The sequence below is a fragment of the Neophocaena asiaeorientalis genome, unplaced genomic scaffold, assembly GCF_003031525.2.
Source record: "Neophocaena asiaeorientalis asiaeorientalis breed wild unplaced genomic scaffold, Neophocaena_asiaeorientalis_V1.1 scaffold688, whole genome shotgun sequence".
Classification (NCBI taxonomy): domain Eukaryota; kingdom Metazoa; phylum Chordata; class Mammalia; order Artiodactyla; family Phocoenidae; genus Neophocaena; species Neophocaena asiaeorientalis.
The window spans coordinates 53,081-69,571 of NW_020175319.1; positions in this window are offsets into that span (position 1 = coordinate 53,081).

Here is a 16,491-nt window from a genome sequence, read left to right on the forward strand (position 1 = left end):
CCAAGGGCTGCCCTAACCAATTACCACAAAGTTGGTGGTTTAAAAACATCAGCCATGTATTCTCTCACAATTCTAGAAGCCAGAAGTCCAAAGTCAAAGTGTTGGCAGGGCTGGCTCCTTCTGAGGGCATTTGTTCTGTGCCTCTCTCTTAAATTCTGGTGGCTGCTGGAAATCTTTGGGGTTTCTTGGCTTGCCGACATATTTCATCTCTGCTCCCATCATCGTATGGCTTTCCCATCTCTGTGCCTCTGTGCCATAAGCCTCCCTTCTCCTTTCTCTTATAAATCCAATCATTGGAATTAGGGCCCATCTAAAGCCAAGAGAATTTCATTCTGATATCCTTATCTTAATTGCATCTGCAAAGACCCTACTGACAAATAAGGTCACATTCACAGGTACCCGGGATTGGGATCAGGGCATGTCATTCTGGGGGACATTATTCAACCCCCTACAGTTGCCACATGGACTAACAACAAAGGTCACACAGGTCTCCTTAATTCTTGTCCTTCCACATTCCATTCTCCGCAAGTAACCTGACCATCTTTAAAAATCTAGATTTGATCCTATCACCCTCCCACTCAAAGCACACCAAAGGCTTTCCACTGCAGATCAGAATAAAGCCAAAAGCCCTGTTCCGTAGGCTAGGGTCTACATGACAGAACCTCCAACATTTTCCTCCCCAACTTCTTCCTCAACTATCCCTTCCTCCTCTTTCACATTCTCTCTATTCCACAAAGACATCAATAAGTATTTACACTTCCTGACCTTGGACTTCTCTTCCCCTATATTGACAACAGCTGGTTCTTGTGTATCATAGGGTTGTCTTGTGCCCTCCACGTTTTGGTTCAATTTTCATCTAATGAATGAAAGAATAACATCGTCTTGTTTCAAATAAAAGAGTGGCAGAGAGAAAAGAAGTAATGATAATTGTCAAGCATCTCCTATATGCTTAATTATCTTCTTTACATATATATGTTCTTTTAATTTTCACACCAATCCTACGATGTAGGTTCTATTATTCCTCTTGCATGTGATGCCGAGAAATTAAATGACTTTCCCAAAGTCACATAAATAGGAAAATAAAGTTTTCACTCAACCCAGATCTCCCTGACTCCAGGGCACAAGAGCTGTCAACTAACTCTACTCCACAAAGAAAGGGTATGAGGAATGTGAAGTTTTAAGTCAGCAAGGAAACATACTATAGAAAGCGGACTGGTGGTAAGAATGCTGTACATTTTTTTTTTTTTTTTTTTTTTTGCGGTACGCGGGCCTCTCACTGTTGTGGCCTCTCCCGTTGCGGAGCACAGGCTCCGGACGCGCAGGCTCAACGGCCATGGCTCACGGGCCCAGCCGCTCCGTGGCATGTGGGATCTTCCCGGACCGGGGCACGAACCCGTGTCCCCTGCATCGGCAGGCGGACTCCCAACCACTGTGCCACCAGGGAAGCCCTGCTGTACATTTTTAGTAGAATTCCTCTTAGGTGTTTCCAAAAGGAACAGTGGTCTACACTGACCTCTTTGTGATGCTATGAATTCCTATGGATTTGGGGTGGAGGAAGTGCTGGGATGCAGAAGGATCTAACCAGTGTTTCAGTGAGTTAGCTCAAAATAACTGGGGTGGGTGTTTGCTTTTCACATGGGTAAATTTAATTAGCTTTGTGGGAGGCTCAGAACTGATGCAGACCTCCTCTGGCTGCTGTACAAAATTATCTGGGGCTACATTTAGCATTTCTCAAAACATGCCTCCGATCTCCATCAAACTTGCAGGTGCCTCAGTCAGGCGAATTCTGAACCAGTACAGAGGAAATTAAATTTAAGATAAATTGAATAAAGTATTTCCTCAACTCTATAATCTGCACTTAGAAAACTATCATTTCCTGGTACACAGAATTACAATACATTTGAAAAGCCTTTCAAACCACGTTAGCTGCTGCGGTTTGTTAATGAAACACGCACACACACACACACTCCATAGCACTTACAGAAGGGAAAATATTAAATGCCGGAACAATAGTCTAAAGAATTAAAGCGAAACTAGTCCCTTGAGAAAAACGGATGCTTTCTCTAGTCCCTGTCTTTCAAGAAAGAAGGTATGCTTATTACCACTTTCATTTTAGCCTATCTGATTTTTGAACATTTATACCACACATAATCAGAAATGTCAATAATTTGCAGGGCATTTGTTTTCTAAATCATTATTTACAAATCAGAAGCATGACTTAGATGATTCCATTCCCAAGCATATCTGTGACCAGCTGAATAAAGGAATTAAGGGTCAGAACTCAGCCAGCCCTAAATGTGAACGTGACACTTGGGTCATACAAGTATGTATATCTTCAACAATTACTTACTAAGACTTTCTATAAACCAATTACTGATCAAACAATAGAAACAAAGGTTCTGCCTTCCTAGAGCTCATATCCTAGTAATGGAAACAGATAGTAAACACATATAATAGGTAGAAAACACAATTCCAGACAGTAGTTAGTGCCATCAAGAAAAAGTAAAGCAGTTATGGAGCTGGGGAGTGATGGCAAGGTGCCGATGGGCATTTGAACAGAGATCTGGGAAAGTGAGGGTATAAGGCCTCTACAAAATTGAGGAAATGGAGATAGGAATGGGGACAGGAAATATAAATTCCTTGACATGGTAGAATGCTTGCCATGTCAGGAAACAGCAGGGAGCTGCGGTGGCTGGAGAAGAGAAAGTAAAGGGAAGAGAACTGAGAAGAGAGATTGGAGAGGTGGCCTAGGATGTGTAGGCCTGGATGGGCAGAACGAGGACCTAGTATTTCATCCCATCCCTGGAGGCAATCCAATGGGTGGCTTTGAATAGTGGAGTAGCGGGGGCTGACCAGCATTTGAAAGCACAGCTAGAACTTCTCTGTTTCAGAATCAACTGAAAAGGATCAAGAACCAAAGAAAAAGCTCAGAAGTGTCATCTTATGGCCCAGGGGCAGTGACTCAGATAGGGTGGGAGCACCCAAGGTGGTGGCAGGAAGCAGTCAGACTGGATAGGGTTTGCTGATGGAGTGATGTGCAGAATGAGAGAAAGGAAGGAAACACCAATGATCTCCAGATTTTTGGCCTGAATGCCTGAATGAAGGGCAATGTCGCTTAACTAAATGGAGGTATTTAGAGGTATTTCCCACTCTATTGAAACGAAAAGCAAAAAATAAAGAATATTTAGTGAATGACGGCTTCCTCTCCACCATTACTGTCCTTTTATATACAGAAGCAGGACAGGGGGATATATCTTTCTTCCTCTTCCTTCCTTCCTTCCTTCCTTCCTCCCTCCTTCCCTCCCTCTCTCTCTTTCTTTCTATCTTTCTTTCTCTTCTTTTCTTCCTTCTGTCCTGGGGGAGGGGGTTAAATTAATTATAAATCAAGAATCTTGAGATGGAATACGATGCTGGATATCTGAATGGACCCAGTGTAGTCACAATAGACCTTATGAGGAAAAGAGGGAGGCAGAAGAGTGAAAGAGAAGAAGAGATGATAACAGAAGCAGATGTAGGAATGACAGGGGGCCACAAACAAGGCATGTGGGCAGTCTCTAAAGGCTAGAAAAGGCAAGGGAATGGGTTCTCCTTTAGATACTCCACAGAGAACACAACCCTGCTGACATCTTGATTTTGGCCAAGGTTAAGACTTCTGACCTCCTGAAAAGTAAGAAAAAAATTTGTATTGTTTTGTCTGTGGCCACTTGTTAGAGCAACAACAGGAGACTAACACAGATGGTAAGCAGCTTGAGGGCATCAACCTTATCGATTTGTCCTCTACTATATCCACGGCGTTTAACAAGGGGCTTTGCACATAGAAGGTAATTTACAAATATTTGTTGAATGATAAATTTTGAATTAATTAAGCAGCGTTTAGTCCCCCAAACAATTTTCCCAATTAAAAACAAAGTGAGATAAATGTTAAAATGGCAAATAACAAAGCATTTAAAAAACATGGTGCACTGTCCAGTCCTTAAATCACTTATATGAACATCCCATACATCACTCATCTATGTAAACTGAATGTCACCTGCAGTTATAGTTAAGTTTTAAGAGCACCCCAAATTCATACACAACTTTAAGAACAAATATCTGGGTGGATCATTTCTTTTAAAAGATTTTCTAGAACTTCTAGGAAAAATGCAACACTGGAAAATATATTTCCACACTAGCTGTCAAAAGGAAAGATATGAGATTAATTACCTCCTTACTTTGCCATTTCCATCCTGTGCCAGTTATTGTTATTGCTTTGACCCACTTATCAGGTCAGTCCACCAGCAACACAGTAGCAAAGTGAAGTCCAGGTCCAAGCCCAGAAGCCAGTGACTGAGTTAGACTTCAGGGGAAAGGAGAATACCAACAAAGGACACAAGTGACAACCAGCACCTGCAAGTTCATTTGTGATGTTTAAGACGCTGCCTGCAATTACATGAAATTTTCTCAGAGACCTGGAGATTTGGCTACTGTTGTCTCCCTTTGTTGCCTTTGTTCAGATTTAATGAGCAGCTCAAACTTTCTGACACCTATTTTAAATGCTTTCAGCAGTGCAGTGGCTCTCAAGCTTGAGCATACATCAGAGTCTCCTGAAAGGCTTTTTGATCCCAATTGCCAGGCCCTACCCCTGCACTCCTGATTCAGTAGGTTTCAGCTGGGATCTGGGAATGTGCATTTCAAGTTTCCAAGCGATGCTGCTACAGGTCCCGGGAAATCGCTGCTGAAGTGGACGCCACTGGTGTCCCACCCAAATCTCCTTTCCCAGCTGTTGTGAGTGGGGACTGACAGCAATTAATAGCAGCTCTCTTTTCTGTTTTTGTTTGTTTTCTGAATGGGTTTCCAGGCCAAAGGAAATCACCTTTCTGGGAGGCTGCAGGAATACCACCCATCTCACTTCTTCCAACCACACACACACACACACACAATCACACACACACACACACACGCACACACACACACGCGCACACACACACACACCATGGCAATGACTGTTTGGTATGGCTACAAGAGGCCAGCTCCTTTGCTCTTTATTTTTTATTCTTTGTGCTGCAATTCAAGCACATGGGTCAGTCTAAAGCTACACTCTGGTTGAGCTCGCTCTCCTGGCTTAGCTCATTTTCCCTCATCCCAGTCTGCTTCTCTCACTCCCCTGCCCCTTAGAGCATGTCCTCAATAAGTCACTTGAACAAGAATTCTCACTTCAGCCTCTGCTTCCAGAAAACCAGACCTATGTCATTTGCCTTTTGGTCATATGGCTGCCTGGTTTAATGCATTGATGACCAGCTGGCTCCTTGGACACCAGAATTAAAATTAATATCTTTAATTACTAACATAAAATGAGTATAATATTCCTTGCAGAACACAGGAGTCCCTTGATACATAAAATGTGGCTGACCATAATATCTCAACCCCCTTGTCGACTCGGACCAAAACACATTCGCTAGGTTCCGTCAAATCTGAACTCAAAATATTATTTCCTCAATAAGACTCATTTTTGTCTAACCTGTCATTTTAAGGTCGACTTCTCTGTTTAAGGTTGTCATAACTCCTGATACCTCAAAAGCATAGCACTCATCATGGTTTTCAGTTAATACTTGATGTTTTAATTTAATATCTTTCTCCCTGTAAGACTATGAGCTCCAGGGTAGTTAGAAATAACTTCAATGCCTAGTTTAATCCACAATAGTTTTTTTATTTGTTGGTTGGTTGGTTTGTTTTTGCGGCACGCAGGCCTCTCACTGTTGTGGCCTCTCCCGCCGCGGAGCACAGGCTCCAGACGCGCAGGCCCAGCGGCCATGGCTCACGGGCCCAGCCGCTCCGCGGCACGTGGGATCCTCCCAGCCCGGGGCACGAACCCACACCCCCTGCATCGGCAGGCAGACCCTCAACCACTGCACCACCAGGGAAGCCCTCAATAGTTACTTATTGAATGAATACATGCCTAATGGCTATTTTTGAAAAAGTGGGAAATTTCCAAGTTCTCACCATGAAGGTCAGATTTCATCATCTAGTGACTGGCAAAGATGTTCAACATGGAAAATGTAAGTGTACCCTCAACCCTCAGACTACGTAGAAGAAGCCTTTACTAACTGGTCGAGTAGTCAAAAGCAAGAGGAGAAATAGGAAGTTTTGGAATTAAGTATCTATTTACCCAGAATACTAATTGGGAAACTTGTGTTCATAATTTATATTTATGTTTCTAAGTAAAAGCCTGAAATTAATAATACCAAAGTGTGACTTCACACCATGGACGGTGCTCAACCCACTTTGTGCCTTGTGCCTGATGAAATTATAATACATTAACAATTACGTTTATGATATAGCCATGTGGATAGCATTAAGGGCAAATTTCCCTTACTTTATGCTGTAATGCACAGTTTTAAAATGGTTTCATGTAATATGAAAATAATAATAAAAATATTAAAATAAAATAAATAAAAATAATAAAATGGTTTCAGATAATCAAAGACTTGGATAAAAGGATGCATATTATAGTTCTCCCCATGCCCTTCTAGTACAGAGGTGTCAAATTGTAACATTACCACCATAAACATTGACACATGTCTCCTGTAAAAATCTATTTTGAACTAGAGCACGAGAAAGATTGAAAGGCTAGAAAATCTAATGAATAATTGTTGAAAAGCTAAGTGAAGAAAATGCAAACCAAAGACATTAAAAATCAATTTAGAAACAAATAGCATTTTGTCAGACTTAAGAATTATTCATTAGGGGTTGAAGGTACATCTCAACACTAAGATAACATAGAAAATGAGGCTTAACAAAAATAATTAACAATTAGTCTAGTAATTTCTTTTTCTTTCTATTGTACTTTCAAATAATTTAACTTAAATACATACACACACACACACACATACAATACCCACACATACACACACACACACATACAATACCACACAGGCACTCTCTTCCTGGGGATAAATCAAGTCAGCCCCAGTTGTGCTAAAATGCAAAGTGCCGCGCTGGAGAGCATTAAGGAATTTACTGAAATGGATGCGAACTGCCTCCTCTGAGTCATCAGGTTTTAAATAGAAATGAGATAGTAAATTTCTGCCTGCATCACACTGTGTGTCTTCTCTGATTCACTACTCTCATTCATCTTGACGCTCTCTAATTTGTAAAGATGCAGGCGATGTATAAATATTCATGGCGCTTCTGGAAATAGACTGCATAGCGCTCAGTCTTCCGTTAGAAATGGGCAGAACATCAAAGAGGGCTGGAGATGTGTCTCAAAAATGATACACTTGGCTTGTCACTGGATGAGAAAAACAGAGCAGCATGACTGTGCCCGGAGAAGAATTTTACAGCTGGATCTGTGAGCAAGGCCCCTGACTACAGCTTAGGCCAGTGGTTCTCAAATCTGCTACACATCTGGATCACCTGGGGGAGGATTTAAAAGGACTCATATCTAACTCCTGAGTCCAAAGACTCTGAATTAATCTAACCTGGATAAAACCTTGGGCATTGATATCTTTAAAAAATTTCTAAGAGATTCTCATATTCAACCTGGGTCAAGAACTGGTTCAGTCAATGGCAAGACACACTAAATCTTTAGTCTCTGGGCATCACATTCGGGCTAAAAATACAAAAAAACAACCCCCTGCAATCAATATAGCATATAGGTTTCATAGAAATGTTTCCAGGGTGCAGGGGAGCACAGAAAAGGGACTGGGTGACTAGGTCATTCTATTTCATAAATATCGAGTAGGGTTCTCCAAAATATTCTCAGAGGTCTTGATGAATGGTTTTTTTAACAAGTGGGTGGAGAGGAGACAGAATGCTCACGCAAAAGGCAATTTCCAACTAAGGGTATATCATGTACAAAAAGGCACATGGACCTGAAAGAGACTAAGGCATTTGTGAAACACAGATAGATCAGCCTGGCTGAAGCACAGGGGACTGCCCCTCTCCTTCTCTTGGCAATTCTGTAGAATGTAAAATCTAGTCACTGGACTGAGATTTTAAGTGTGCTATGAAAAGGAGAAAATTAGAGTTATTCTGAGGTACAAGGGAGATGAATTTTCCATCTGGAATCATATGGTTATAGAGTGAAGACAGTCAGTTCAGAGGATATGTACTCATTAAGTTCACCACAGAGGTATCAGAGGAGATAGAAGGAAATCCATGCTGAGCTTAAAAGACCCCCTTCAAATATTAGAACTGCCCTTGTGATTTAAAATTTCTCGTCACTTCAGTGCAGTGCCTTCACCCATCAATTCCAATGGAGAACGACTAGCTTTTTAATCCCCACCAACCAACATAGCTTCATTACTTCAAAAACCTACATCTTTATGTGAAGATAATACCCCTAGGTGTATGGAAGCATTCGAATGTTTGTCCAGTGGTGTGGATCGGTTTGCCTAGGTCTTTCCATACTTGGCTCCTTACTTCTCCTTACATTTATCAGTAGCCACCAGGGGGCTAAGGGAGAGAGTATTGATCAGATACACGTGGACACTACTAGGGCACGGGGCTACAGACCTGGGCCTCTGAATCCCAGGTCTCCATAGGATCCAACCAAGCAGACAGAGCTCAGCTAAGCAGCACTAATACTGTCCTTTTACTTTCACCAGGTTTTAAATGCAATACAGACTATACAATAGTATACGTCAATTATGTCTCAATCAATCAAACCAACCAACCAAAGGAAGGGGCAGTGACTGCTAACCACATCGCCATCTAGTGGCACACACCTCAATTGCCAATGGAAAACCACACCACTTTCAGGACTTTAAAAGGAATTGTAGCATCCTCTGACTTCAAGCTTATGTTATAATAACGAAACAATAAGACAGCACTATTTAATGCTTAAAGAAATACTCAAGAAAACTTTTATTCTTCCATCAAGCCAATTTCTAAGAAACATTAAGCCAAAGCTAAGAGGGAGGAAAAGGCGTGGATAAAATTACAGAACACTCTATCAAATTTACTGTTTTTAAAAATTGTCCCCCCCACTCTCCAATGGTTTATCATCCTCAGATGCAATACTGATATGGCAATGGGAGACAACACGTAGAAATTTTAGAAAATTTCTCAAATGAATTTGTTCAAATATCATTAAGGAAAACACTGCACTACCTTACTTAACTCATCTTTAAATGTGCTCAATTTATATTTAAAAATATCATTATGTTTTCCATGACTTCCATTATGTTAGTTCAACATCTGCTCAATAACGGCAACAACATAATATGTTGTCCTTTTAGTCTAGTGGTAGGAGTATATGTTGGTACATATCTGATATCTAGTTGTTTTACAATAAAATTTAAGAGTCATAGAGCTATTCGCGACCTCTGAGAAGATCAAGTCTGGAATATATCCTAAGAAAAAATTATAAAAACTCGTAAAATTTTTATGTACATAGGTATTCATTATAGTATCATTTTCCTTGGTCAGCTTTTGCTTGAAAGAAACATTTTATGTTTGAAACAACCTAAATATCTAAGCATTGGGGATGCTACTGGGTGGTGAATAATGCATCAATTAATTTACTAAAAGTATTTATAAACTACTGCCAGTAGCCTGTTTTCATTTGGTCCTCGAGTTAAGAATATTCTTTTCATTCCTAATGGTTGAAAAAACGGATTTAAAAATACTATTTTGTGACCCATGAAAATTATAGCAAATTCAAAGGTCAGTGTCCATAAAGTTTTGTTGGAACACAGAAATGCTCACTCATATACCTATCGTATATTCATTTACATCTTGTCTATATCCATGTGCTACAACAGCAGAGTGGAGGAGTTACAAAATAGACGGTAAAACCCACAAGCCTCAAATATTTATGAAAAAGTCTGCTGACCCCTGGCTTAATGTCAAGGTAAGAGAGTAGGCTCTGGAACTAGATAGCTTGGTTTGGACTGCCAACTCGGGCATTTATTATCCATGTGACATTAGTAAAGATACCTTGCTCTCTCTGTACCTCAATTTGTTCACTTGTAAAATGAAGATGAAAATAGCACCCACCCCTGAGGGTTGTTGTAATAATTGCAACATAACACATAAAGTGCTTAAAGCAGAGTAAGCACACTGAAAGTTAGCCATAGTTATTACATTTCTACTAACGTGAAAACTGCTCAGATATTAGATAGAAAATCAGATAAAATTGTACATACAATATGATTACAACTGTTAATAATAAAACATTCCCATAAAAACTGTCTGGTAGGGCTTCCCTGGTGGCGCAGTGGTTGAGAGTCCGCCTGCCGATGCAGGGGACACGGGTTCGTGCCCCGGTCCGGGAAGATCCCACGTGCCGCGGACTGGCTGGGTCCGTGAACCACGGCCGCTGAGCCTACGCGTCCGGAGCCTGTGCTCCGCAACGGGAGAGGCCACAACAGTGAGAGACCCGCGTACCGCAAAAAAAAAAAAACTGTCTGGTAGAAAATACGCCAAAATATTAGCAATGATTACCTTTAACCAGATGGATTTTTATTTTTCCTGTTCTTCCTAAGTTTACTGCATGTACTCAAATTACTTCCATAATGATAAAACAATCAAAAAAAAAAGATAGAGTTTGCCATAACTATGGAAACAGTTCTTAGAGTTTGCCATAACTATGGAAACAGTTCTATGAAAGTGCATTTTAGAGAATAAGTACACAAACGTAAGTTACAAATATTCTGTGTTCCAAAGGTTCTTCCTCCTCCTCCTCCTTCAGAGACTCTGACCAACTCATTTACAATTATATTTTTTCCTCCCAAAGGTAACAGTGACACTTTTGCACTTCACCTGTGCTGCTGGTCACTTGTAAGTGTGAGACTACAAGTTTACCCAAGCTCCTCCCATTATATACATTGCTAATTACCCCTGACTTCCACTGACACCACACTTCATTATCCACATTGAAAAAATTCATTCCCCAGCCTCTCTGCTCCAGGAACTTGTCTCCAGCAGCCCTCCCCACAGACAGCTGCATTTTTATTCTGTATTACACTTTCCTCATTCTTACAGTTTATCCGTAAATTAAAGAGAGAGTTCAGGTCAGCTCGGGGTGTATGACTAGATTCCTGGGGAAAGGAATTTGGACGTGTGAAAGTTGAATGCCTACCCTTAGTCACGATTTATTAAAACCATTGTTTTCCCCCAAACACTATGTTGTTTGAAACAGCAATTCACATATTTCATTCTTTATTTGCTATTACACCTGAAAACAGCACTAAAACACAAAGTCATGAATGTCTGGGCAAGTAAATTATGTTTCACGGCCAAGGCAGGGGATGTGGATTCTAATGAAACATTTAGTTCCACCTAACTGGGAGGATATTCTTTTCCAAATGACAGTTTATACTTACAGAGCTTATGCTGCATAAATGCAAAAGGCCCCAAGAAAAATACTTGGATTATTTGGTGTAACTCAAATGCCTAGCACGTTTGGCATATAGACACCACACAAGGAGCCCATCATTATTCACGTTATCTTCCCATCCACCCACACATTCGTATCTTTGTATCTGAAACAAGGCAAAACAAAAACTTAAATTCACAGCCTACAGGAAATGGATCCTAGTGTCACCTTTCGGCAGCACAGCTTACTTTTAAATATCTGAGGAAGAGGTTGGTTGGTTCTAAGCAAGATAATGATGATAAAAATTAATAAGGCTCTATCCTAGTCTTCAGTGAGTTCACAGTCCAGTAGGGAACACAGACGGGGAGACACATACATTGAACATAATGGGGTAAGAGCAAAAATAATAGCATGCCCAAGATCCAGAGGATGAAGTACTATCTCTATGGAGAGGCTGCCAGAGGGGGATGCCCTATATGAGAGATAGAGTGCCCGAGCGGGGAATGTTAAGCTTCCTGCAGATTTTCCCATGTCATTAATCCCTGACTTTTCTGATAAATTTTCAGGCATATTTATAGTTTGCTTGTTGTCAGAGAGGAAGTAAATCATGCAACTGATTCTATACAGCGAAGTCACCACATGAGCAATCTCTTTGGAAGAGTGGTAGGCGCAGCTGTGAGAGAAGGCTGGATCCCCTTCACGCGACCAGATTCATACCTTGCTTCACTCTTTCCACCCAGTGCTTTCTTTCTCACTCTTTTTCTTAAAGGAGCTTTTTCTAAGAAAAGTCCATTCTTCAAAGATTTAAGAATTCTCCTTAATATTATATCATTTCAATTCAAGGGCTAGAATAGAAATTAAGTCAAATCACCAGGAGATAACAAATAATACTACTTTTCAATCGACAGAATTATATTTATTTTTATATTTAAAGATAAGACAAGTGAACACTAGACACTGACCGAGTACAGAGGCCCAAGGAGAAGGAATACACAGGCTTACAAGGATGAGCCTTCTCAGGGAATCCCTGGGTTATATTTTTCATCTTCAAGTGAAAGCTCCAATAGGATTGGTGCCAATGGGGACTGGATTATTATAATTTAAAACAAAATGGCTGCCATCTTGCCCCTGTGAGTTAATCCTACTTTGCTTTTTGAATTGTCATTTACTCTTCTCCACATTAACAAGTTAACAGTCATGTTTTAAAAAGGGCTGGTATAAATTACGGCTCTAGAAATTTGGAAAGGGTCCTGTTCCTTAAGAAAGAAACAATAGAACCAGAATACCAGTTAGGAACTTCATACCCAAGCTCTGAGAGTAAAAGGAATTAGCACAATGTAAAATGAAACAGAAGCAGTTTATTCACTAGATACCAAGAACATGACTAATAGAACTGGAAAATATTTCTAACTGATATTTTGATGAATTTTCCTTCATTCCATCAACAACAGCAACAACAAAATGAGAATTAAATTAATGACAGGGAGTAAAACCTTCTAGTGATTTTCACTGATATAGGGCATCATTGGCATTGATTTTGATAAGTGTAATCCAAGACTGTGGATCTTGTTAAGTCTTATTAAAGAAATTAGTGATGATCTGGTTATTACATAGATAGAAAGACAACAAAGAAAATCAAATTGGTACTTAGTGTGTGATGTTTGTGTTTTTTAGAAAGGATGGAATCTTCAAGTCAGACCAAAACAGAAGACAATGGAGGTGTGTGTGGGGCGGGGGGTGGAGACGGAGATGTCTTACTCCAAAAATGTAAACCAATTTCTCCACACACAAACAGAGAAGAGGCCATGTAAACAGGTGGCCATGTATAAGAAAGGAAGAGAGGCCTCATGAGAGAAAGCAACACTGAGGGCACCTTGATCTTGGATTTCTAGCTTCCAGAACAACGAGAAAATAAATGTCTACTGTTTAAACCACCCAGTCTGTGGTACTTTGTTGTGGCAGCCCAAGCAGACTGATGATATAAATGGTATCTCAGAAACCAAGGAAATAGATATTTTCAAGAAGGAAAGTGTGGACAACAGAATTAAATTCGGAAAGAAAGTTTTGGCAAGCAAATGGGTAAAAATGGCAGTTTAAGATTCAATGTGCTGAGAATAAAACAAGGTAATTGTGAGGATACAAAATTTTATCATCATTTCATATATTTAGATTTCATAAGTGGAGCTATTTCAGACATTTCATCATGTGCCAAGGAAGTGAGTCAGCAAAATGTATTGACAGCTCCTTTACCACACCAATGGGTATCTAGTAACAGTACAACTACGGTGTGGTACGTGTTATTCCCACACATTCTATCAATTTGTTCAGAATGGTGAAAGGGGTCTAGATGGAAAGAGAAACAATGGATCATATACCTAAAATTTCAGTAAATAAGCAAATAAACAAATAAGATTTCCTGAACAAGGAGAAAGGGATTCATTTAACAATGCAGTATGGGAACTTCCCTGGTGGCACAGCGGTTAAGAATCCCCCTGCCAGTGCAGGGGACACGGGTTCTAGCCCTGGTCCAGGAAGGTCCCACATGCCGCGGAGCAACTAAGCCCGTGCGCCACAACTACTGAGCCCGTGTGCCACAACTACTGAAGCCCACACGCCTAGAGCCCATGCTCTGCAACGAGAAGCCACTGCATTGAGAAGCCCGTGCACCGCAACGAAGAGTAGCCCCTGCTCGCAGCAACTAGAGAAAAGCCGGCGCAGCAAGAAGACCCAACACAGCGAAAAATAAATAAATAAATGTATAATTAAAAAAGAAAAACAATGCAGTATGGGCTTCAAAGGAGTTTTATTTTTAATGTAATTATGGAGGAGTAATAGTTCAAAAACAGAAATGGAGAAAAGTATAGCCATGCCCAGCATTTCTATGCAAATTTGTGGAACTGGTGAGGTACAAAAATGAGCAATTTGAGGAGCCAGAGGAGTAAGCAATAAGTTAAGCAAGTTCCCGAGAGTGAGCAGTGAATAGTCTACACATAGGGTAGTGATCTCCATTCTGGAAATATACAACATTTTTCATACTTACTGGATACACTGACAATCACTTTCTTGCTCCTGAACGTATACTATTCACATGTAGGCAAACTCATGAACACATGTTCCAAGTTCATTCATATCTCTAGGCCAGAGAGCTTGAAAACCTCTGGGACACATTCAAACACCAGAAATGAAGTGTGATATGACTGTCTACATTAGCCTACAGTAGTACAAGCTTAATGAGACATTTTTTATTTCTCCCCTCATTCTACCCAGCTAGATCCTTTCCCCAGAGGAAACTATATTACTGTAGATATATTCAATCTTCAATGAATATAGACCCAAGTTTATGGAAGGAGCTTAAAATGTGCAAAGGCCTTAGTGTAATTCAATGAAAAGAGGAGTATCATCATTAACCTCAGACTTAAATGATGGAAAGACATTGCCCCTGAAGTTCCTGAACTTCGTCTTCCCTGGACTCTGGGAAGAATATGGGCCAGCACTACCAAGCAACAAAGTCTCTCTGCTATCTTAAGTGACAAGGGATATGGAAAAATCCTGAACAACTTTACAAGACTTCAAACAAACAGAAAAGAGATTAAGCTCCAAAGCTATCCCGTTATCTCAGTGTGAATCAAAGCTAAAATTAATTTACCTCCACCAAAACATATCCATATGCAACAGAAGAGGAAAATTCTATGGATAGCAATGGCAAGGTGTGAGCATATTAAAATGTGATTTAAAGTCTTTTAGATTTTCTAGTATTCAAGCTTTGAAATAAATGTCAACAGATTAGATTCACTACCTGGTAAGGAGAGAGAATTGTAATATGAGGTATAACTGACTTCAGACATGGAATTGGATAAATTTCTGTTTTATATGAGACACAAAGGGGTGATAAATAAAAATTGAAATCAGCAGTAAAACCATATATATATATACGACCTTAGATATTCTACTTTTGTCCTCATATCACCAAGCCATTTTACCTCCTAAGATATGCTAAGAATCTCTGGGCTCTGTCCATTTAATATTGGGTTATATTGAATCTCTCTACATAATATGAAACATTTAAACTGAAAAATTCAGTGTTGTAACATTTTGTCAGGGAGAACAGTTTTCTTTGGAGCTGAGAAGAAACATCTACAGAGTAATAAATTTTGTAGAAAGAAATGGTTTTGTAATCAAGACAAATACTTAAAGAATTTTTTTCATATAATATTGCAGAGGCTTATAAAAAATTTACCCCTACTCTTCCCCAAACTGCAATGAACATTTCTAGACACAACGCACACAGAGAGGACTTTGTACAGACCTTAGATTTGAGCAGAGTTACCCTGAAACACCTTCTGCATTATGAAGATTTATACAATAGCAATCAGGAAAAAGAAAGGGGAGGGGATTAATATTTATAAAATCTGTGTGGGCAAGACAAAGGTTTACATACTTTAAATACTGAATACTGTAGAGATGTCTTCATATGAAATCACTCATTTTGTATATTACCTCTAGAGCAAGGGCTTGGAAGGTTTTGGAGCAAACTGAGGCTGTTCTACAATTGCAATATAGCATTGGATTTTGTCAAAGGCTATCCCAAATTTTAAACCCCTTCCAGGACCAGGAGGTGGTAGATTGTATTCAGGTCTAAAATATTTTTTGCTATACCATGGGAGAGAATTGAACATTCCTGGCATGTAGGTAGCCGACTTGACCATGTAGCTTATATTGCCTCTCAAGGTGGGACAACTGTATGTCTCCACGCGCCTGATGTGAGGAATGGCTATCTGACTCACCTTGCCTAATGGACTGGGAAGAAGCAACGTGTGTCTCTTCTGAAAACAAGTTCAAGCCTATTTATAGCTCCACGACACCTCTTTCTTCTCTGCCACAAGACCAGTTAGATGCTAGGTATGAACTGTTTCTGCAGCCTGGGTGTCAGACTGAACACGGAGTATAGCAGAGTCACAGACAAGCACAGCAAACAGCAGCATAAACAAAAATTAGTATTTTGGTTTTTGTCATTGATATTTGTAGGTTGTTTGTTATTACAACATACTCCAGTCTATCCTGAAGATACACAGGATGACAGGGAAGATGGTAGAAATGTATAAAAATGTTATTTTATACTCAATATATTTTATATCCACTATAATTATTTTTTTTTTTTTTTTTTTTGTACGCGGGCCTCTATTGTGGCCTCC